The sequence below is a fragment of the Opisthocomus hoazin genome, chromosome 8 (assembly GCF_030867145.1).
Source record: "Opisthocomus hoazin isolate bOpiHoa1 chromosome 8, bOpiHoa1.hap1, whole genome shotgun sequence".
Lineage (NCBI taxonomy): Eukaryota > Metazoa > Chordata > Aves > Opisthocomiformes > Opisthocomidae > Opisthocomus > Opisthocomus hoazin.
Genome location: NC_134421.1, coordinates 4,971,075 through 4,989,391, shown reverse-complemented (window position 1 = coordinate 4,989,391; position 18,317 = coordinate 4,971,075). Strand labels below are relative to the sequence as shown.

The 18,317-nt window shown below is 37.9% G+C and overlaps 1 long non-coding RNA gene across 4 annotated transcripts in view; it reads right to left on the bottom strand.

The window, feature by feature from the left end:
• The window catches only part of LOC142362219 (uncharacterized), an 89,202-nt gene that overhangs the window by 35,597 nt on the left and 35,288 nt on the right, over positions 1–18,317 (bottom strand). For all 4 annotated transcript variants that reach the window (XR_012764829.1, XR_012764830.1, XR_012764831.1 and 1 more), the window contains exon 5: positions 13,289–13,369. This is a non-coding gene — a long non-coding RNA (uncharacterized LOC142362219). The remainder of the gene's footprint in view (positions 1–13,288; positions 13,370–18,317) is intronic.

The following is an 18,317-nucleotide window of genomic DNA, read 5'->3' as shown; positions in this document are numbered from 1 at the left end:
CTTCCTAAATGAATTTTGTTTTCTTTTCAATAACAGAGTTTTATCAACTCATTCTTCCCTATGATATCTTAGTATACTCAGGCTATTTATAGATAAACTAAGTAGACGACTTTTAAAACAGTTAAACATTGTTAACAATTGTATGCCAAATTGTAAAACAGAAAGTTCAATCTCACACTTAAGAAAAAAATATTTTGCCAAATGACATATGACAATGAAGAAAATATTTCTACATTACATAAACAATTTATTATCGAAGTTTATCTCTGCATTAGCAAGTTAAAAATGTATATCCATATTTGGTAATATAGGTTTTATGATGAAATTTTAGAATAAGAAAGGCCAAAGGTTCAGTTTCGGAAGCTCGTATATTTGTCTTCCCTTCATAAAGCTACGGAGAAATCAAAATATTATAGACCAGGAGGTAAAATGCATGGCTTGTAAGGACATAATAAACAAAGTAGAAGTCAATAAATGGGAGTTAAAGTAGTTCTGGTCTGAAAGTAGTTTTCGACTTGGTTTTGGTGTGGATATACTGACTCCAGTGACAAAATGAAGGGCAGCCTCACAGAGTAAGAGCAGCTGTGCTGAAGCGAGTGACGCCCGAATCCTTCATGCACATCTTCAAATAATTGCCTGCTAAATTCTTGTCTGTACCTTCCAGACAATCTCTCTGCTCTTGACGGGTTGCACCAGTTGTCACCAGCGATACAGTTTAAAGGAAATCTAAGTTCGCAATAGTATTTACTGACTACTTTGGACTACATTACTTTTATTAGTCATGATGATATCTGAGGAAGACAAGTCTCAGTTGCATTTGTACATCTGGTACCCAGGTGTCTGGACAGGCAGAGTTGTTTCTGTAACCTAAAGAGATTTGATCCCAAAATATGTGAAATTTCATTATGCCCATTAAACAGTTTCTTTTTCAGAATAAACTGCATTTTAAACACTGTACCACTATAAATTGTTTTTGATAAATTATATTATATTTTATTCCAGGTTCAATATCTTCAATATCCTCCCACAGATTTTTTCATCTATTATGACGTAACTGAAGCGCATTTACTGAATTAGCATAAATGTTATAAAATTGGTTTCTGTTTCATCTTTCTTTGGAAGGTGGCAGGTATAAGGTAAGGCCAGGGGAAGCCTACCTTAGAATTTTAGTTGAGATCAACTGTGAGTGCTTTGGAATATCTTCTCATGGTCATCCTCATCCCACCACAGAATTCTGGAGTGCATGACCTGGTTTCTTTTCAGATAAATCCACGAACTCATGAGATTACATCATTCTTTTCAGATTAAACTGAACTGGAAGATGCTCACGAACTGTTGATGGGCCGCAGGTTAAGTGTGCCATGAGCCAAGGCCACAGGACCAGACTGGAGCCCAGCTTGTGAGATTCCCCCACAGAAATCATGTGTGGTGTGTCCACTGCATTCTCAGCACTGACAGTTTCAACTTGAAGATCTGCTCCTTTTGAGTCATGGTAGTTTCTAACGTGGATATAACCCCTTTTGTGCACGTAACCTTTCACTGAAGGTATTGTAGTTCATGTGCTGGTCAGCTGCAGGCTGGCTTACAGTGCGAAGAAGTTCACTGCGATAACCAGCTGGAATAGATTTTCCCATAGCAATTCAGTGTGTCTTAAATGGAAAGGACACTCCAAAGGATGTTACTGCTCTAATATTTTTTTTTTTACACTTGTCATTGGTTTTCTTCTCAGAATCTTGAAAACCAGTTTTCTTTACCACCCTGTCTGAAAAATCAGTTCCTTTTTTCATCTGCTGGAAGCATCTGATAAACAAAGAATGCACAATGCATTTCTTTTTGTTTCCTTCTTCTTTGTACCAGTGCCATCTAGTCATGGGTCTGTTAGTTGATGCTTACTTCCTCTTCTGTATCTGGGATTAATATTTACAAAATATTTGAGATCTGCAAGACCGGTATCGATTCTAAGAAACTAGGCTCAGAATTCCCTTTTATGTATAATTTATTCCAGTCTAAGAATAATAGTGATTTGTAAAAATTACACATTGATCTGCTTCAGATTTCACACTTTTATTTGTCATGGAACATAAATCAGTATATTCCAATTGACCTCTTTTCAGTAAACTTGAGTGATGCTGAATATTTGAGATGATTGATAATATGTATTACACACAGGATTAATGACAACTTGTCATGTAAAATTAGGATAGGCATAGGTACATGACAAGCTTGTGGCTCTTCTGAGACAAGAACTTTATTCAAAAGAAACAGCTTTCACTAAAAAGCACTAAAAAGCTAGAATAAGGCAGGCAAAACACCATCACTGCCTGCAGCTAAGAAACAGGACTGAAGAGTGCAGGGCTCCATCTCATTTATTCAAAAACGGTCCGTGAATTCCAAGCCAAAAATCTTATTCCAAACTCTCAGGCTATCTCTTTTCCTGTTGAGCTACTTAGACAAACATAACACTTGCTTAAGGAAAGAGAAATTATGATAAAGAGTGGATATGGATTTTAGTACTGTTCCTATTAGCCTGAATTCTTATAGCTTGTTTATGATTGCGAAAGATGAATACAATATCTGGTTTAACGTGATGTGATCTTCTTCTGCAGATCAGTAATAAAAGCAGTTGTTATATAAAAAACAGAGATGGAGTAAAGAAGCAAGGAGCATGGCACCAAAAATCTCACACTGTCTTACTAGAGCAGAAAAACTTTTTATTTTCCAGGTCTACTGCATAATCACTAAAAAACAGGAATACTAGTAAATATCTACAAACCTGTGGTTTGCAGAGAATCAATGTAGTATTACTTTTGTGACAAGTGCATCTTTAGACAAGAGAACAACCCATTCTCCAAATACCTTGTAAGGCTTTGAATACTGGAGAAAGTTCTCTCCTAATAGTTCAAAGCAAGGGAGCAAAATAACTGTTTTCAAGGAGGAAATAAGTGTTGACACAACCATTCTTTCAGGATAAGACTGCACTACAGCCACTGCTCTGACTGATGGTTGCATAGATTTGAATGAATAAGCATTGCACTGACTGACACCGGTCATGCCGGTAGCATTTTCCTGGTAGTGCACAGTCCAGTGTAGTCACAAAAACCTAATCAAGAAATGGAGTGGAGCTTCTATGTGATCCATGCTGAGCTCTTTGCTACCAGAGTTAGCTGCTATCAGTAAGAATCAAGAAATTTAAAGCTGTAGATACAGATGATGAAAAGATCAGAGCCTATTATTAAAACAAGTTTGTGAATTTTAATTGTGTTTAGCACTCAGAAATCATGAGGATAAACGTCCTGAAAACTACAGATAGAAAAATCAAATATTCAGAGTTCTATTCTGTTTGTCTCACTGCCAAAGCATTATTAATTGCAAGAATTATTTAAGACTCATTAATATTTGCATATTAAAGGCTTTGGTAAGTAATTAGGGAAGTTAATATATACTTGAGCAACAGCTTTTTGTGACTAACAGGCTCATTTAGTCATTCTCACTGTACATCTGATCTCTGATTATATTTCTCTTACATTCTTCTGGAGAAAATAATCTCCACAATGCAATTTTCATCAAGAATTTAGCACAATGTTAATGTAATAACACTTTGTTGTAATCACCTTTGATCAATCGCTATTTCTCTATGCTGTCATTGCCATTCTACTCCCTAAAATCTGACATTCATCTAGGAATAAAATCCTGAAAAAGCTAACCTGAAGGATCTATTCCAAGTCGTTCTACTGAGCAGCTGAAATTTGCTCAGACACAAGGGAAAAGCAGAGATGTTCTTCAAAGGATTAAGAGTTTTCTGTGAATGGTACATTAAAGGCAATAGTCTCAAGTACAAAAAAAACTCCAAACAATGCTCAACCCTACCTCCCCAACCCCCACAAAAAAAACCCAAATCAAAACAAAACAAAATGAAAAACCCCAAGCCAAAAAGCCAGGACCAAATCTATATACTAAGTTTTCTAAAGAAAAATGCTAGTACCGTATTCCCGTGTGTGTTTAAACACTCACAATATCTTCTCATCCTTTCTTTCAAATTGAAATAGCAGTGAATAGTACTATAGTATAATGCAGTTTCTTATGAGTTCATAATTCAGCAGGTACTTTTAGTGCCACTCTAATTTCTGAGGTTTTATGGCCCTTTTCTCCAATCAGATGTCACCTGGGAATGTAGATAAGTTGCACAAACATAGCTTGAAGTGTTCTGTGTCTGTTATTTGTCTCAGAACATTTGGACATTTTTTGTTGTTCTGGTCGGTTTTCATTTGTCTGTTTTTGGAAAAAAAAAAAGCAGCTGAAAGGATGAGAGGGAAATCTATCTTCTACCTGCCGTGCTCTCTTAACACAATCTTGATATCCACACAGAGAAAGGATTTGAAACTTGCCCCAGCCACAGCCTTTCATGTCAGACACACACGTGGACTTTCTACAACATACAAACCCCTGAAACACCACATTCCTCATTTTGATCTGATGATAGGTCGGGGTCAGGAAATCTAGGAGAAGGTTTCAAGACAGGGAATCCACCTAGCAGCCCGCTGCCTGCTGATTTTGGACGTCAGGGGAAGAAGGTTCTCATTTCGACAGATGAGAAAGAGTCCATAAACCAGAGATTGTAAAACCGTGTCTTGTAGTGCAACACTGTTTCTCAAGTTGATATAGTCAATTAAGATACCTAGCTAGCTGGACTTACCAGAAGATTTACTAAAGGGTTACTGGGGCTGCTCAGGAAGAGCAGCCCCCAACCTGCTGGCCATGGCCATTGAGAGAAACACAGAGTGGGACCTTTTATAGTGGGTGCAGAGGTATTTGGTTACTTTCTTTTTTAACAGGCTGGTGAATTACCTTCCTTTCCACATGTCAGTATTTCCAGGCACACACAGTAGTCAGCTTTTAGCTTCCTTTAAGCTGACATTGTGACAGTGCTGTCTGTTAATACGGGTTCTCATCTGAAGATGGTATTTTTCATCAGGAAACAGTTTTCTAGTAAACATTTTTTCAGACTCTCAAAACAAATTTCCTTGCAAAACTTTTAAATGAAAAGGGTTCCTCTAACAAATTTTTTTTTTAAAATACTGAAATGTGTTAAATTAAAGACTTAACTGTATGTCTTAACAATTTTACATTGCTTTTCATAAAATGTTAGCATTACCTTTACTATTTTTACTGGTGAAATGGATGGCTAGTAGAACAACTGGAATATGATTTTACTAGCTTATTTTACTTTTAAAACCATGATGGGCAATCGCTCTTCAGTACTGAAATATATACTCAGTCATTATTCCTCTTGTGTTTTAATGAAGCAGCTTGACACTAGCAAAATAGAGAACACATAAGCAGACACTTCACCATACACTGCGTTATGGAAATACTAGAAAAGCACCTGAAATCATAAAGACAATAGTTTTAAAATGAAAGGTGATGCAAGATTAAAATTTTGATAATCCTAAAAAGACATACTGGGCACTCAGGTACAAACGTCTTTGGAAAGCCATTTTGCAGGGAGGACAAAAATATTTGATTTGGATTTAGCTTAAAGTAGAAATAATTTTAAGTGTTCACTATTTCCTGGAGAACAGAAATTATGAGTTTTGACGGACTGAATTAAAACATGATCTCATCAGAATATAACTCCCTTTTTTTCTCTATTTTTTTTCTTAAACTCAATATTCTTGGTGTCTTTTCCCATCAGCATATACCTTAATTAGTCTTGACTGACTGGATATAGCTAGTCTGTCTCCTGACTCAGTCTTGATTCACTTACAGATAGGGAAGAAGGTGTCATTTCAGTCTAAAATAGAAACCTTTCCCCTGAGCTCAAACAAAACTGGACCCTTGGAGGGATGTAGAAGTGTTAGCTAATTAGGTTTTTTATTGGAATTCATTTTTAAATGTCTTTGCATAGCCGAATGCTGTTTGAAATACAACGGGGCGGGGGGGGGGAAGGAACTAAATGAGTAAAAAATCTCTTACTGTGGTGTTTCTAATTTGGATGCAGTCAGAGTGAACTGTACATGTCACACGAAAGCTTTGATATGCTGGAGTTTGATGGTAATGTTAAGGACCGGTGTTCAATAGATATTTCAGGGAATTTAATCTAAACACAATCTCCCAAGTTTTTATGGGCTCCTCAAAGCAGTTTAAATCATATGGGTTTAAAAATAAAAAGCCCAAAACCGCATGTTTTGGAGGGATATCAACAAATTCATACTGTCAAGTATTTATAGCTTTTCCTGTATGGTCACAATTTCTTCACAGAAAGTGTGTATTTCCATTTGGAATAGATGTTCTTTTATGAGATGACATATTCACCCTTTCAGAGGGAGCCAGTGTCTTTCACTGGTCCTATAACCCAAATCTAAGTCTTGGAAATTGTAGTTGGGCCAGCAGTGCATAATAGCAAAAGGGGCAGGCAGGCCCATGGAGAGATACAAGCTACTGGAGGTAAATGCAAGTGGAAAAGGAAAACATTTTTGAGAATGTCTCTATGAAAAGTATTTCCTTTCTCAGTAACAGTCAGAATTCATTTATCCCTTAGCCAATTTAATGAAAGTACAATAATTTCTTCACTAAAATGTTCACATATCTGACTTTTTAAAATAATGATAAGATATTTGGCCATTCCTAATTTGAAGGTAGAAGGCTTACAACTCTTTTTTTCAGCAAAACGTCTGGAAAAGTGCATAAGATTAGGGAAACAAGAATGCTGAAGAAAATGATCTGAGGAAGTTGTAATGCCTTGAGTTAGGAAGCAACAGATTTATCTGAAATCTGGAGAAAGCAGCAAAGGGCTTTAAATCAAACCTGGTGGTAAAGAAATGCTTGTGCGACCTGAGGCAAGTGGAGAGAACTTTTGAACTTCTGCTTCCCTGGTTAAAGAGGAATGATATGGTTCAGCTGAGGACTAGGATACCTCACTCAAAGGAATAACAGTACCCAGATCCTGCCATTAAGTACGTAAGATGAGCATGACATCACCATTTACTCTTCTGCATAGATTCCAGCAATAAAACACTACTGATATGAGGCCATAGCATTTGGAAAGAGAGGATGGATTTAAGTACTGTTTGTATAGTGCAAGTTTACAATAAGATTTTTAAAGGTTAAATATTTCTATTTGGATCTGTAAGTAGAGAGCAAGGAGGGGAAAGGGTACTTTATGTACCTGAATACATAAATATATATACACATATATATACATATATACACCTACATATATATATACATATATATATATTATATATATATATATACACATACATAAATATACCTGAATACCTGATATATCTGAAGGGTACTCCACAGGCAAAGGACATATTATTTACTTTCAGTGTCATATGTCACTTTACAAAATGGAAAACTGCTAACAAAGAGGAAATATTAATGACTTTGAATGTGGCTAGAATATTAAACAGTAAATGCTACCATTAAACTCCGCAGAAACCAAATCACAAGAACTTCACAAACTAAGACCGTACCAACAGAATGCAATCCACTTTGGATCAAGAAGTTTAGATCTAAAGCTAAAAATCGGAAAACTCAGGCTTGATCTCCTGCTTCCTTGGAGCCCTCAAGTTTGCAAGCAATAAAAAGCAAATACATAGACCTTAAACACAGCAGCATGACCTGTTCCCACAATGCATATTCCCCAGTTCAAACAATAACTTCCCTCTGGTAGTTCAGTGGGCAGAAATCGAGGCAGTCCGGTTTGATTGACTTTGTGACTCTTGCGCAAACAGTAACGTAGATTCAGGTCTAACTGAAAAGCAGTGAGCTCAGACTGGAGTCTTTTCCACAGGACATATTAATACTTCCCTAGCTAGCTGCCTGTTTTCACTCTATCAGAGGAATGCACCACACTGGAAACTTGTATTTCCTTGGCAAACCTGATTTAAACTGGCAAAAGACTTCAGAATTTATTATAGACAACAGATAGGTGTGCTTGCAGACACATACAATAGGAAACTAGGCTGAAAAAGAACAAATCAAAAACTGCAATAAAAGTTTAGCTTTAATGTAAGCTGGAAAATTCTCTTTGGCTGGTGCTATTCATGACAAAGTGAGTTTTCAGAGTTTTTTTCCAATTCTTTAATGCAACTATGAAAACTTTTCCCAGAAGAAGTGCTTTGGCTTTTTTCTTCTTGTTGATCATTTTCTCATGTCACCTTTTCTTCCTCCTCCTTAAGCGAACAAAAGCTGTAACCTCTTATCAGCCATAGAAACCTCATCTTGTAACCTCTGCAAATCACCATCTGATTGCAATTGATCAACACAACTTATCTTCCCCTTTGATCTCTGCTACATAAATTACAAGTAACACTATGTGCTTTAACCGCCATTTCCTCCACTCTGTTCTTCCTCTGTAATGGTATACCAGCACTGTCTGCCTTATGCAGGAATTCCTATTGAATCTATATTATGACTTCTTCAGTATTCAGAGATTTTATTTCCTACTTGTTCGTACACCAGCACTCTAGGTAACCCAGGTCTTAGTAATTAAAACTAGTCTGCAGCTGGTATTTTAAAAGCAATACCACTGGCACTGTCTGAAGAGCAAATTTATGCAGAAATATGGTATTTTCATTACAATGTCTTGTCTCAGTTTTGACCAGAGCTCCTGTCAATGTTTTACCAAAACACTCTCCCAGCTCATACAACACTGAGTGATAGACAGTAGATCTCCAGTGTTCTACTGAGTTTGCAACCTGTAAGTAGCAAGTATGGTTCACTGGGTTTTAGACGTTCTCACAGCAGAGGTTGCTATTACCTGCACCACTTCTGGCTATGGGGAATAGAACTTAGCCACGACTAAGCACATTTGATTTTTTTTCCTCTATATAGCCAAATTGCTGCTGTTTCTAGGGCTCTGCAGTACATTGACACGGATGGCAGGTGCTGCTTCTGGCATAGCTCCTACATAAGCCATATCCAACACTTTCATTTTGTGGCCAGCTGGCCCAAGGAAATAACCTTTAGTTTTCCATGTTTGCATTAATGCACCTTGATGCTACACACAAAACCCTGCCAGTGGCCTTCCTAGTAAACTTTTTCTTCTTACTACTGTAATTCCTGCAGCAGTCATTCTCAGAGTTAACTTGAGTTTCTTGTGCTAGTAATGCATAATTCGGTCTTTGGTTTTTTTCTGTCTCAAAAGTTCATACAGTACCTTCCCTGTAATGAAGCTTTTCCTGGCTTCCAAGTCTTCCTTAGCTGTCAGAGGAAAATCATTAAGAAAAGTCTTTACACTCTCTTTAGAGAGATGCAAGTAGAATAGTACAAATTCAATGGACTGTTTCTTTCTGATGGCTGACAGCAACTGTGCCACTACCAATGCTAAAATGACGACCAAAGTCTTAAGCCTGGCTGCTGCCAAAATCCTCACTTCTGGTTCCAACATTTTAACTGTGATTTATGACCTGTAGTGGAGTAAGTATTCCTGAATGCGTATTCATGAAATGTAGTTATACCTTCTTCCTCCAAGTTCCCCAAGCAATGCCTAAACCTTCTGTTTCTGTATGAGCTTAATTTCCTGCAGCTTTTTACAATGTTCTGAAAACAAATTTTAGAGAGATTTCACAGCCATCTTCGCAAATAGCAGCTCTCAGCATTTATCCCCTCTTTTTCTTGCTCCGTTGTTCTCTGAAACTCATAAAGTTTACCTGGTTTCTGCCTTTCAGAGCTGGGAAGGCAGGTTGAGTGTCTTCACTGTCAGGAGCCTCTCCGGCTCCAGCACATGCTACCTGCTGGCAGGCAGAGGACAAGTTCAGTTCAGCAAACTCCATCTCCTTGCCTATTTTCTGATGCAACTTTTCATTTGGGAACTAGATATAGACCCTTTTCAGGCTTGTCCTGGGTTTGGCCAGGACAGGGTTAATTTTCACCGGAATCCAGGAAGGGACACAGCCGGGGGGTGGGGGCTGACCCCACCTGGCCAAACAGAGCCCGGTATTCCATACCATGTGACGTCACGCTGGGTTCCGGTGGGGGGGGGTGGCGCGGCGGGAACTCTCTCTCGCGGCTCGGGAGCGTGCAGCGCCGGTGCGGTCCGAGAGAGCGGGTCTGTTTTTGTCGTGTTTTCTCCTTATCTGTATCGTTGTTGTTCCTGTTTCCCTCTGTTTGCTGTTCTGTTAAACTGCCCTTATCCCGACCCACCAGTTTCTGCCTGGTTCTTTTCACTCTCCTCCGCACGCCGGCGGGGGGAGGGGCGGCCGCGTGGCGCTTTTGTTGCCGGCGGCAGCCGAAACCAAAACAAGGCTGAAACTTGATGGTGAATGAATGCTGTTCTCAAGTTATAGCACTTCTAATTGCTCTAGAGAATACACACGCCCAAACAAACTGAATTTTACTGAATCATTCCCTGATTTTGCAGTTTGTTCAGGTGAAAATCAGAGGCTTGGATTCCTGTTGCACTGCTGTGTACATGACAGGGACTTAGCTTCAAGTTCACCATTTCTCTGCCAAGTCCAGGTTTTTGTTTTCGTTCTGAAATACTCACTTGACATGTTTAATCTTTAGTTTAAACTAGTAGGCGCAGTTCATGCCAACCACAGAGTGGAAGGGAGACCTTTGCTTTTTGGTTATCAACTGAGAGACATTTACATATTGCAGTTGTTACGTAAAACACTCTGCATTCTATCTTGTTTGCTTTGAGTTCGGAAAAAGCACTGTTTTCTTTTTATCTTAACACAAAACTTTTTTTTTTTTTGCATACATCCTCAAAACTACATGTACGTGGTCTCATGCCTGTTCCTATTTTCAGTACTTCGTCTTTGGGATCCTTAAAGAGAAGCCCATAAGCAGAATTTACAGTAGGAAAGTGTATTACAGCTATAAAAAACTTGGGAGTAGAGTCCATCAACTCAAATCTACTCCCCTGCTGGAAAAGAAGTACTCAGCCTCTTCACTGTGCTCCTCATTTTATAACTCTTAAGGGAATATATATTCCTTGTCTCCACTTTTTATGTATAGAAAATTCTCCTATAACAGTCTATTATAAGAAACTAACAAGAAACACATCCAGCTATTTACATCATTAAAATGTGTCCACTAGGTCTTTTTTTTCTGAGACGTATTTTTGTTCATCTCCAAAGAGGTGTTTCATTCACTGCCTGTTTCTGCCCATATCTGATCTTTCGTGGGTCAGCGTAGTCCTCACTTTACTTGTAGAGGCTGTTTCTTCAGTTTACACCTGCCCATACCACCACACTACGTAACCTACATGCAGGCTAACATAGCGCCTTCATTTTCCATGCTCACAACTCTGTTTAGAATTATGAATCCTTCCTCCTCACTTCCCACTACCACCCTCCTAGGCACCAGCACCTGCCCCTCCACCCGCTCCCCGGCGTGCCGCCGGCAGTGCACCATGCGGTCAGGGAGCCCCCCTTCGCCATGCTTCCCTTGCACCGATGCTTCTAAACGCAGCTGAACTCTGTCTGAAGACAGGTCTCGGACCACTTGGCTGGAATCCCTGTGCTGTTCAGACCTCAGTCACTGTGCTCCTCACCCAGGGCTTTTTGCCGCATCTGGCCAGTTTCTTTCCAAGCATCACTACATCTTCTCTGTGAATTCAAATGACGTGACTGTCACTTCGACTCAGTGTGGTAATAATTCCTTCTGATGGACAGCGTCTAACAGCTTCTCTCTAGCTGTATCACACCCTCAAAAAGTGAACTTCAGCGTCAGAGGAGTTTTCAGAAAAACAAGTAACAATATTTTGAAGGCAACCAAAACACCAGATAGAAGTATTTCCTAGTTGCTTTCTGATATGTTTCATTTTATTTGCATTCACTATTAATAGGTGCTTATTTGTTTTAAAAAGATTTCATAGGTACATGCTTTTTTCTTAGTGGTTAATTACATCTTTCTTCTTTACCTCACGGAGGAAGTCTTTAAGCCATTGGAAATAGCATATTTCAAGATACAACACCAGAAATTCAGCCTTTATTTGTCCATATCTTCTATAAAATTTGTGCACTAGTACTGCTACAGTCTTTAAATATAAACTCCAAAGCATTTTGGTTTTCATTAAATTGTTATTTTCTAAAATTATAGCTATTTAATATGTGGGGGTTTATTTTTAAATTTCTTCCTCGTGATAAGTTTTATCTTTTTGCAGTTTTGCCAGACACAGCAAAAATATAGCAACACTTCTCAAAGAAGGATTGACAGAACACTCTTGTATTTCTACAGAATCCTAAGCAATAACTTTCACCATCTCTAACTGAAATGCAGCAACGCAAAAATCCAGATTATAACTAAAGCTAAAAACCTGGCCCTCGCAATATGCTTCCCTAGAACTCCTTTAGCTGGGAAGAGGAAAGAGATAACTTCTTAAAATGTTAATTGTGATCTCTGTTTTTTCTCATTCTAGCAGTGGGCAGACACTCTGATTCTTGTGTTAAACTCATTTCTTGACTTCTGTCATACAGATTTCAAGGTAGTCTGGTTCTAGAATGATTTTCATGGACTGCTCTTATCTGCTGCTCAAAATAATAACAACAATAATAATAATAATAATAATAATACATTATTGTTATTATTATTATAAAATTATTATTATTATTATTATAAAAGCTTCTTCTATTTCTTTGGAGTGAAACTTCTTTTATCTCCTGAAAACAGCTGAAACACCCAACAGGAAGGGGAGGAAAACAACTAACATGTTAAGCTGAGTGAAACTAAAACAATTGGAAAGTAATTTACACTAAATTATTGGTTATATTGAACTTCTGTTTCTTTCATCTTCAGAAAAAAAGAATCAAAGCACTTCATACCTTTCCAAGGTACCTCTGACATGGCACATTTCATTATCATGCAATTATTCTGTTCATTTTAGCTGTCTCCTTCCCCCCCCGCCCCCCGCATCCCAGGGAGGATTTATGTTGGGGAGCTGTGAAGCGTAGTATAGCTGTATCAGTCCCTTACACACGGTGCACCAAGGCAGTGCTCACTAGCAGGGAGCAAGCTGTGCTCCAGCGTGCCTGCTCGCTGCCGTGCCACGGTGCTTAGGGGATGGCTGTGGCTGGGCTCCTGGGCACAGCCATACGCACCTGTGCAGCGGGGACCCCGAGGGTCCCTGCACCCAAAAGTCCTGCTGTGTTTCCTTTCACCAGGCAGCAACGGCGCCTGCTGCAAGTAGCTATATAACTCTGGGTCTGTTCTGCCTCGCAGATGAGTGAAGTTTAATATCTGCTGTTGAATGCTTGATGAGTTACTGAGAATGAGCTGCTGTTTTGCTTTCTTTGGGTGTGAGATGCAGATCACGTAATTGGCATTAATTGCTCACCTTTGCAGAGATGTCAGGACCTCAGTAGGCATGCAGGTATCTGCTGCTGTATCCTTAAGGGTTGTTCCCTTCACCTGAGATCTGAAAGACACCAAGATCGTTACGAACAACCCTTCTGCTGTTGTTGAAGCACTTCTCCTAAGGTCAAACACAATACATGTCTCAAGGCTACAGAAGATTGAGTGTTGCTTCTGTCTTTCAAGGAATTGAGCATGGGTCAAGTTTTCTAAAAAGGCAGTGATACATTTCACAGGAGGGATTGTAGACCAGCTTTTATTTTCCATTATAATTACCAAGCAGTAACCCAGCTGAAGAGTCTCAATTAGAAAATCAAGTTATTTTTAATCTCAGGGAATAATGCATAGACTTTCGCTAACCAAGTGACTCCTCATCCTGCCCCAGTGAGCTTCAGAGATTGTTTTTAAATTTCTTGCCATAGTTAATGCACACAGTTCTGTGCATGGTTTAGGAGAGTTGTTCTCTCCCACATGGAAGTCTTGATAGACAAGCTGTGTCCACCTGCTCTGAACAAAGAGAGACGACACAATTCATTCCTAAAGGGGACAGCAGGGCAAGGGAACAATCTAAGGGCTTTAATGGCTTCAGGCATGGTATACAGGCCTGTCAAGAGACACAATTCTGCAGAAGTAAATATGTAGTTAGTATTGTAGCTTGCAATCAGCTACTGCCTATTTGTGGGGTTGATTATGTGACGGCCCTCTGATTTATAAGATGTCATTTAAACGAATTCCAGCAAAACAACTTTTAATACAGTAACAGGCAGGAAGAAACAGTATTTTCAACAGTGAGAGCATCTTCTTTCAAGTCAGATAATAAAATATTAAGACAATGTGACCTCCATATACTTTGAACCATCCACGCACGCACTCTTGTCATGATTACTCCTGGCAGTACTCTCTACTTTATCATTTTTTTATTTGTATTGCTCGTTTATATCCCTCTTGCAACTATTTGCCACTGTATTTTTTACTATATTGTGTATGACTGGCCACTTTTACAGATACTATTAGAACCTAGTCATGTGCCTATAAAGGAGAATATGTGGCAGACATAGGAATTTACCACATTCTCTTCAGTCCTTATTAGGAAATTAAACTATTTTAAGGAGTAGTAAATGCTGAAAAACCTCAGATCATGACAGTTCAGCGTACTTTCAATTGGAAAATTAATGCCACGCTAAGTATAGCACAGTTGTTGAGACAAAAGACTAAAAACATCAGTCTGTTTCAGTATTGTCCTCCTTCTTAAAAGTCTTCCTTTTTCCAGCAAATCTATACTCCTTAGTATTTGAAGATACCATGGTTAAAAGTGTCCCATCACTGATATGTAAGTGGAGACAGGCATTATCAAACCAATTTTACAAATTAAAAACCTCAAACATGAAGTGTCTAAAACTTACTGCAATCAAATCTGGGAAAATTACCTGGTTCTCATAATAACTAATTTAATGTCATACCCATTGAACCATACTTCTTCTTTGAGATACTAGTGAATCAGAGTGCTTAAGGTGCTCCTGTAATTATACATTCACATGTTTTCATATGAAGTGCTTTGTTCAATAATTATACAGATGATGAGCCTGTTGTGAAATCCATCTGGATGTTTCTGTCAACTTTGTGTCATTGAAACTTCATATCGTATTATGGCCATTTTAAGCAATCGTGAAGTTACATGCTTTTCTTTTAGAGAATACAGCGCAGGTTGAAATTTTTCCCATTTTAATACCCTTATATCAAAGTAATTTTCTTTTCTTACCAATGATAATTATTTGCAAAGGTGTATTTTCAGAAACTAACAAGCACTTCTAGCCAGATTCAAGCCTAAAACCATTCATGAATTATGTTTGCAAGAATGGAAAAAAACATTTCTTTACAAAGATAAAGATAACATGCAGAAATGCAGGGCACTTCTGTCTCTATTACTGCTCTTTGGTAATTTTCCTGTGCAAGTTCCTAAAGACTAAGAATGGTAATAGAAAGAAAACAAAGAGAGTAAGAGGAGTAATGGAAGGGACAGATGAAGCAGATGAATTAATGAGGAGAAGACTCAAACTACAGGATTGCCATCATTACTGAATTGATACAATGTAGAAAGTCAAGTATCAGAGTATTCATACAGGTTAGTTCTTCTCAAGAGGATAATCTTCACGATTATCACGACAAGAGTTCCCATCTCCAGGTTAACCCACAGGAAGCCAGAGGAAGTTGTTTTCCCCATCCTATGTGCAAGTAAGAGGCCCCTAAAACATTAGCAGACTGTGGTTTTTATCTCTTTACCATTACTATTTAATCAGAATTGGGCAAAAGCAGGTAATACATCAGTTGTTAATAAAATCTCCTGCGGTGCAACAAGACAGCATAGAAATGCATGCTTGAAAAATACATAAATAAGCTTTCCTCATTGATACAAGTGACAGACATATTTTATCTTGATCTGAGTTTTGCTGGAAGATGAAAGTTGTGCAGAACATAGACTCTCTGGAGATACACCTCCCTAGGAAGTTTGCTTGGCTTTTCTTGACAGCTGATTGAAAACTGCAGGGTTAACCACAATTTAATGCAATTTATAGAGTCCTGCATGCCATAGAAATCTCAAAAATTAATTAAGAAAACATCTCAAATATAAATTAGATAAATAATTGATTTATTAACTCATGCATTGTTGCTTTAAATTATAAAAAATGATTTTTGTGTCATGAGACCCTGCATTTTCCTTGTTTCAAAGACAAACTAACATTTTTTCCTCCTCCACTTCTTTCTTTTTTAAATTAAACAAGTTACTTGTGAAAGTGTTCTGGTTGATGGAACTCCGCCAGCCTAATTTATTACAACATATTTTTATTCACAAAGAAAGAAGAGGTTATTGCACATGCCATATCTTTATTATATTTGACAAGCTGTAAAGCACATATCCTAAAAGGAAACAGAAAGTGATACAGCAGATTACCTTTCTATTATCCACAACAAGAGCTGAGATGCTGGATGGCAAAACAGTGCTGAGTGGACACTGACATTCCATCATAACTGGTTATTTTTTGCATATAATTCCCAGAAGAAAGAATGTTAAATACAGAGTTCCACAGGAAAACTTCGAGACTGATTTAAGTGGTGTCCTCATCGGTGAAGAAAGCCATCACACCATTGTTGGACTCGCGTACCCAGCTTGAACTGGAGAGGAACTCTATAAAAATGAGCAAATCCTTGTTACTCTGACCAAAGCCTATATCCATACGTAATGTGGCTGCACACAATTTTGACAAAAATTGTGAAAAAAAAATAAATTGAAATCCCTTTGCCAAAATATGTAAATGGAAAAATGGTGTCAATTTTAAAAGAATTTCTGATAAGTAATGTGCATGTGTTTATGCAACAGTATAACAAAGACCTAATTTGATTAGCATCTCTGAATACTACAATAACATTAGTACTTTCTGTATACTACACTCAGGAAAAATTGCTTTTATCTGCCTGTGCAATTTGTTCAATTACAGAACAGACTAGGCCTATTTTTTTTCACTTTGATGCTAATTGGCAGGAAAGGTTTAATTTAGGCGCTGCAGGGTAAATGGGATCTCCATGCATATTCACCCTACATCACGCAAATATAAACTCATGCAGGTACCAAGTACACTCATAAATTAAAAACTACCAATGTGTAAATTATTCAGGACACTTGGGCCTGATGTTCTAATCGGGTTCCCTTTATCATCAGAACGATATTCAGTGGGTCTCAAAATTTTGATTCTATGTACTGTCACAAAATGCAATGAATAATGATATATTACAATATTTTAATACTGGATCAGGAGAAATTAGTAAAAACTGTGAGGTGAAAAAAAGTTATTTGATCTGAATTTGGGGAAAACAAATGACTTTTTAAAAGAAGAAATTAACAACGAAGCCAAGCAAGCATGCTGTGTATTTTTAGGATTGACAGACACCCAGGATAAAAAGAAAAGGAAGACTGGACTTCTGCAATATTTCATCTGTGCAGTAGAACATTTTATTAGCTCAGTTTTATGGTCCTGTTTGCAATAATGAGCAGGAACAGCACAGTGTCCAGATTAGCAGGCATTAGTGCTACCATAAATCATTTTAAACCAAGGCAATTCTTCAAAGAAACACTAAACTTGTCAGTGGCCCACCTTTTAACTAACATTTTGCCTGAATTTTAATTCCACAGGAAGAGCTCTTAGAAGCAGGTATTTCTGCATGAAGAATCATATTTAAAATAATACATTCAGAACAGAATTCGGTGACCAAATCTATAGCGCTGTTACGTGAACAAGGCAGACTGTAATGATCTCTTTTGTACTACATGGAAATAGAAAATAATTAGACAATTTTGTCATTTGTTTTATTTGTCTTGGCAACAGGGCACCCTGGCATAACACCAGGAAGAGAGATTCATAAATATGCAAGATTTTAAATAAAAAATGGGAACACATATGTCGTGTATAGATTAAAAGCACTGCAGAAAGTTTCAGGAAGCATCTGCACCAATACCTTTATCATTATGTGAACCCGCTATTGTACGGATCCCAAAAAAGAGGGGCACTCATTTTGAACACGGTTATTTGTATTTCCATTGATTTCATTGTAAACATTTATTAACAGCCAATAAAAAGTGGTACAATGAAGTCTCAGAAAGCCAGTATCCACAAACCCAGTGCAAATCACACATCACGACATGACGCATGATGACAGGAGACAATCCCTAGAACCATAAAAATGCTGAAGGAAATAACATATAGAGTTTTCTTTCTGCCCTTTTGGATTTGCTGAAAGGCCACTGAAAGACATTTTGTGTGAAAGATCAAAACAGAATTAGCTAATTAATGATTCCTTCTCCCCACCAAACACAAAGGGTAAGATTTATAAGCATATTTAAAATGTCTGTCTCTGTGATAACTGGTTCAGTTTGGAAGCTAGGATTATTCCTTAGGAAGTTTTTATCTGCAATCAGCTTCAAGAAATCAAACAGAAAGAGAAATTTGTGTCTTTGAGTC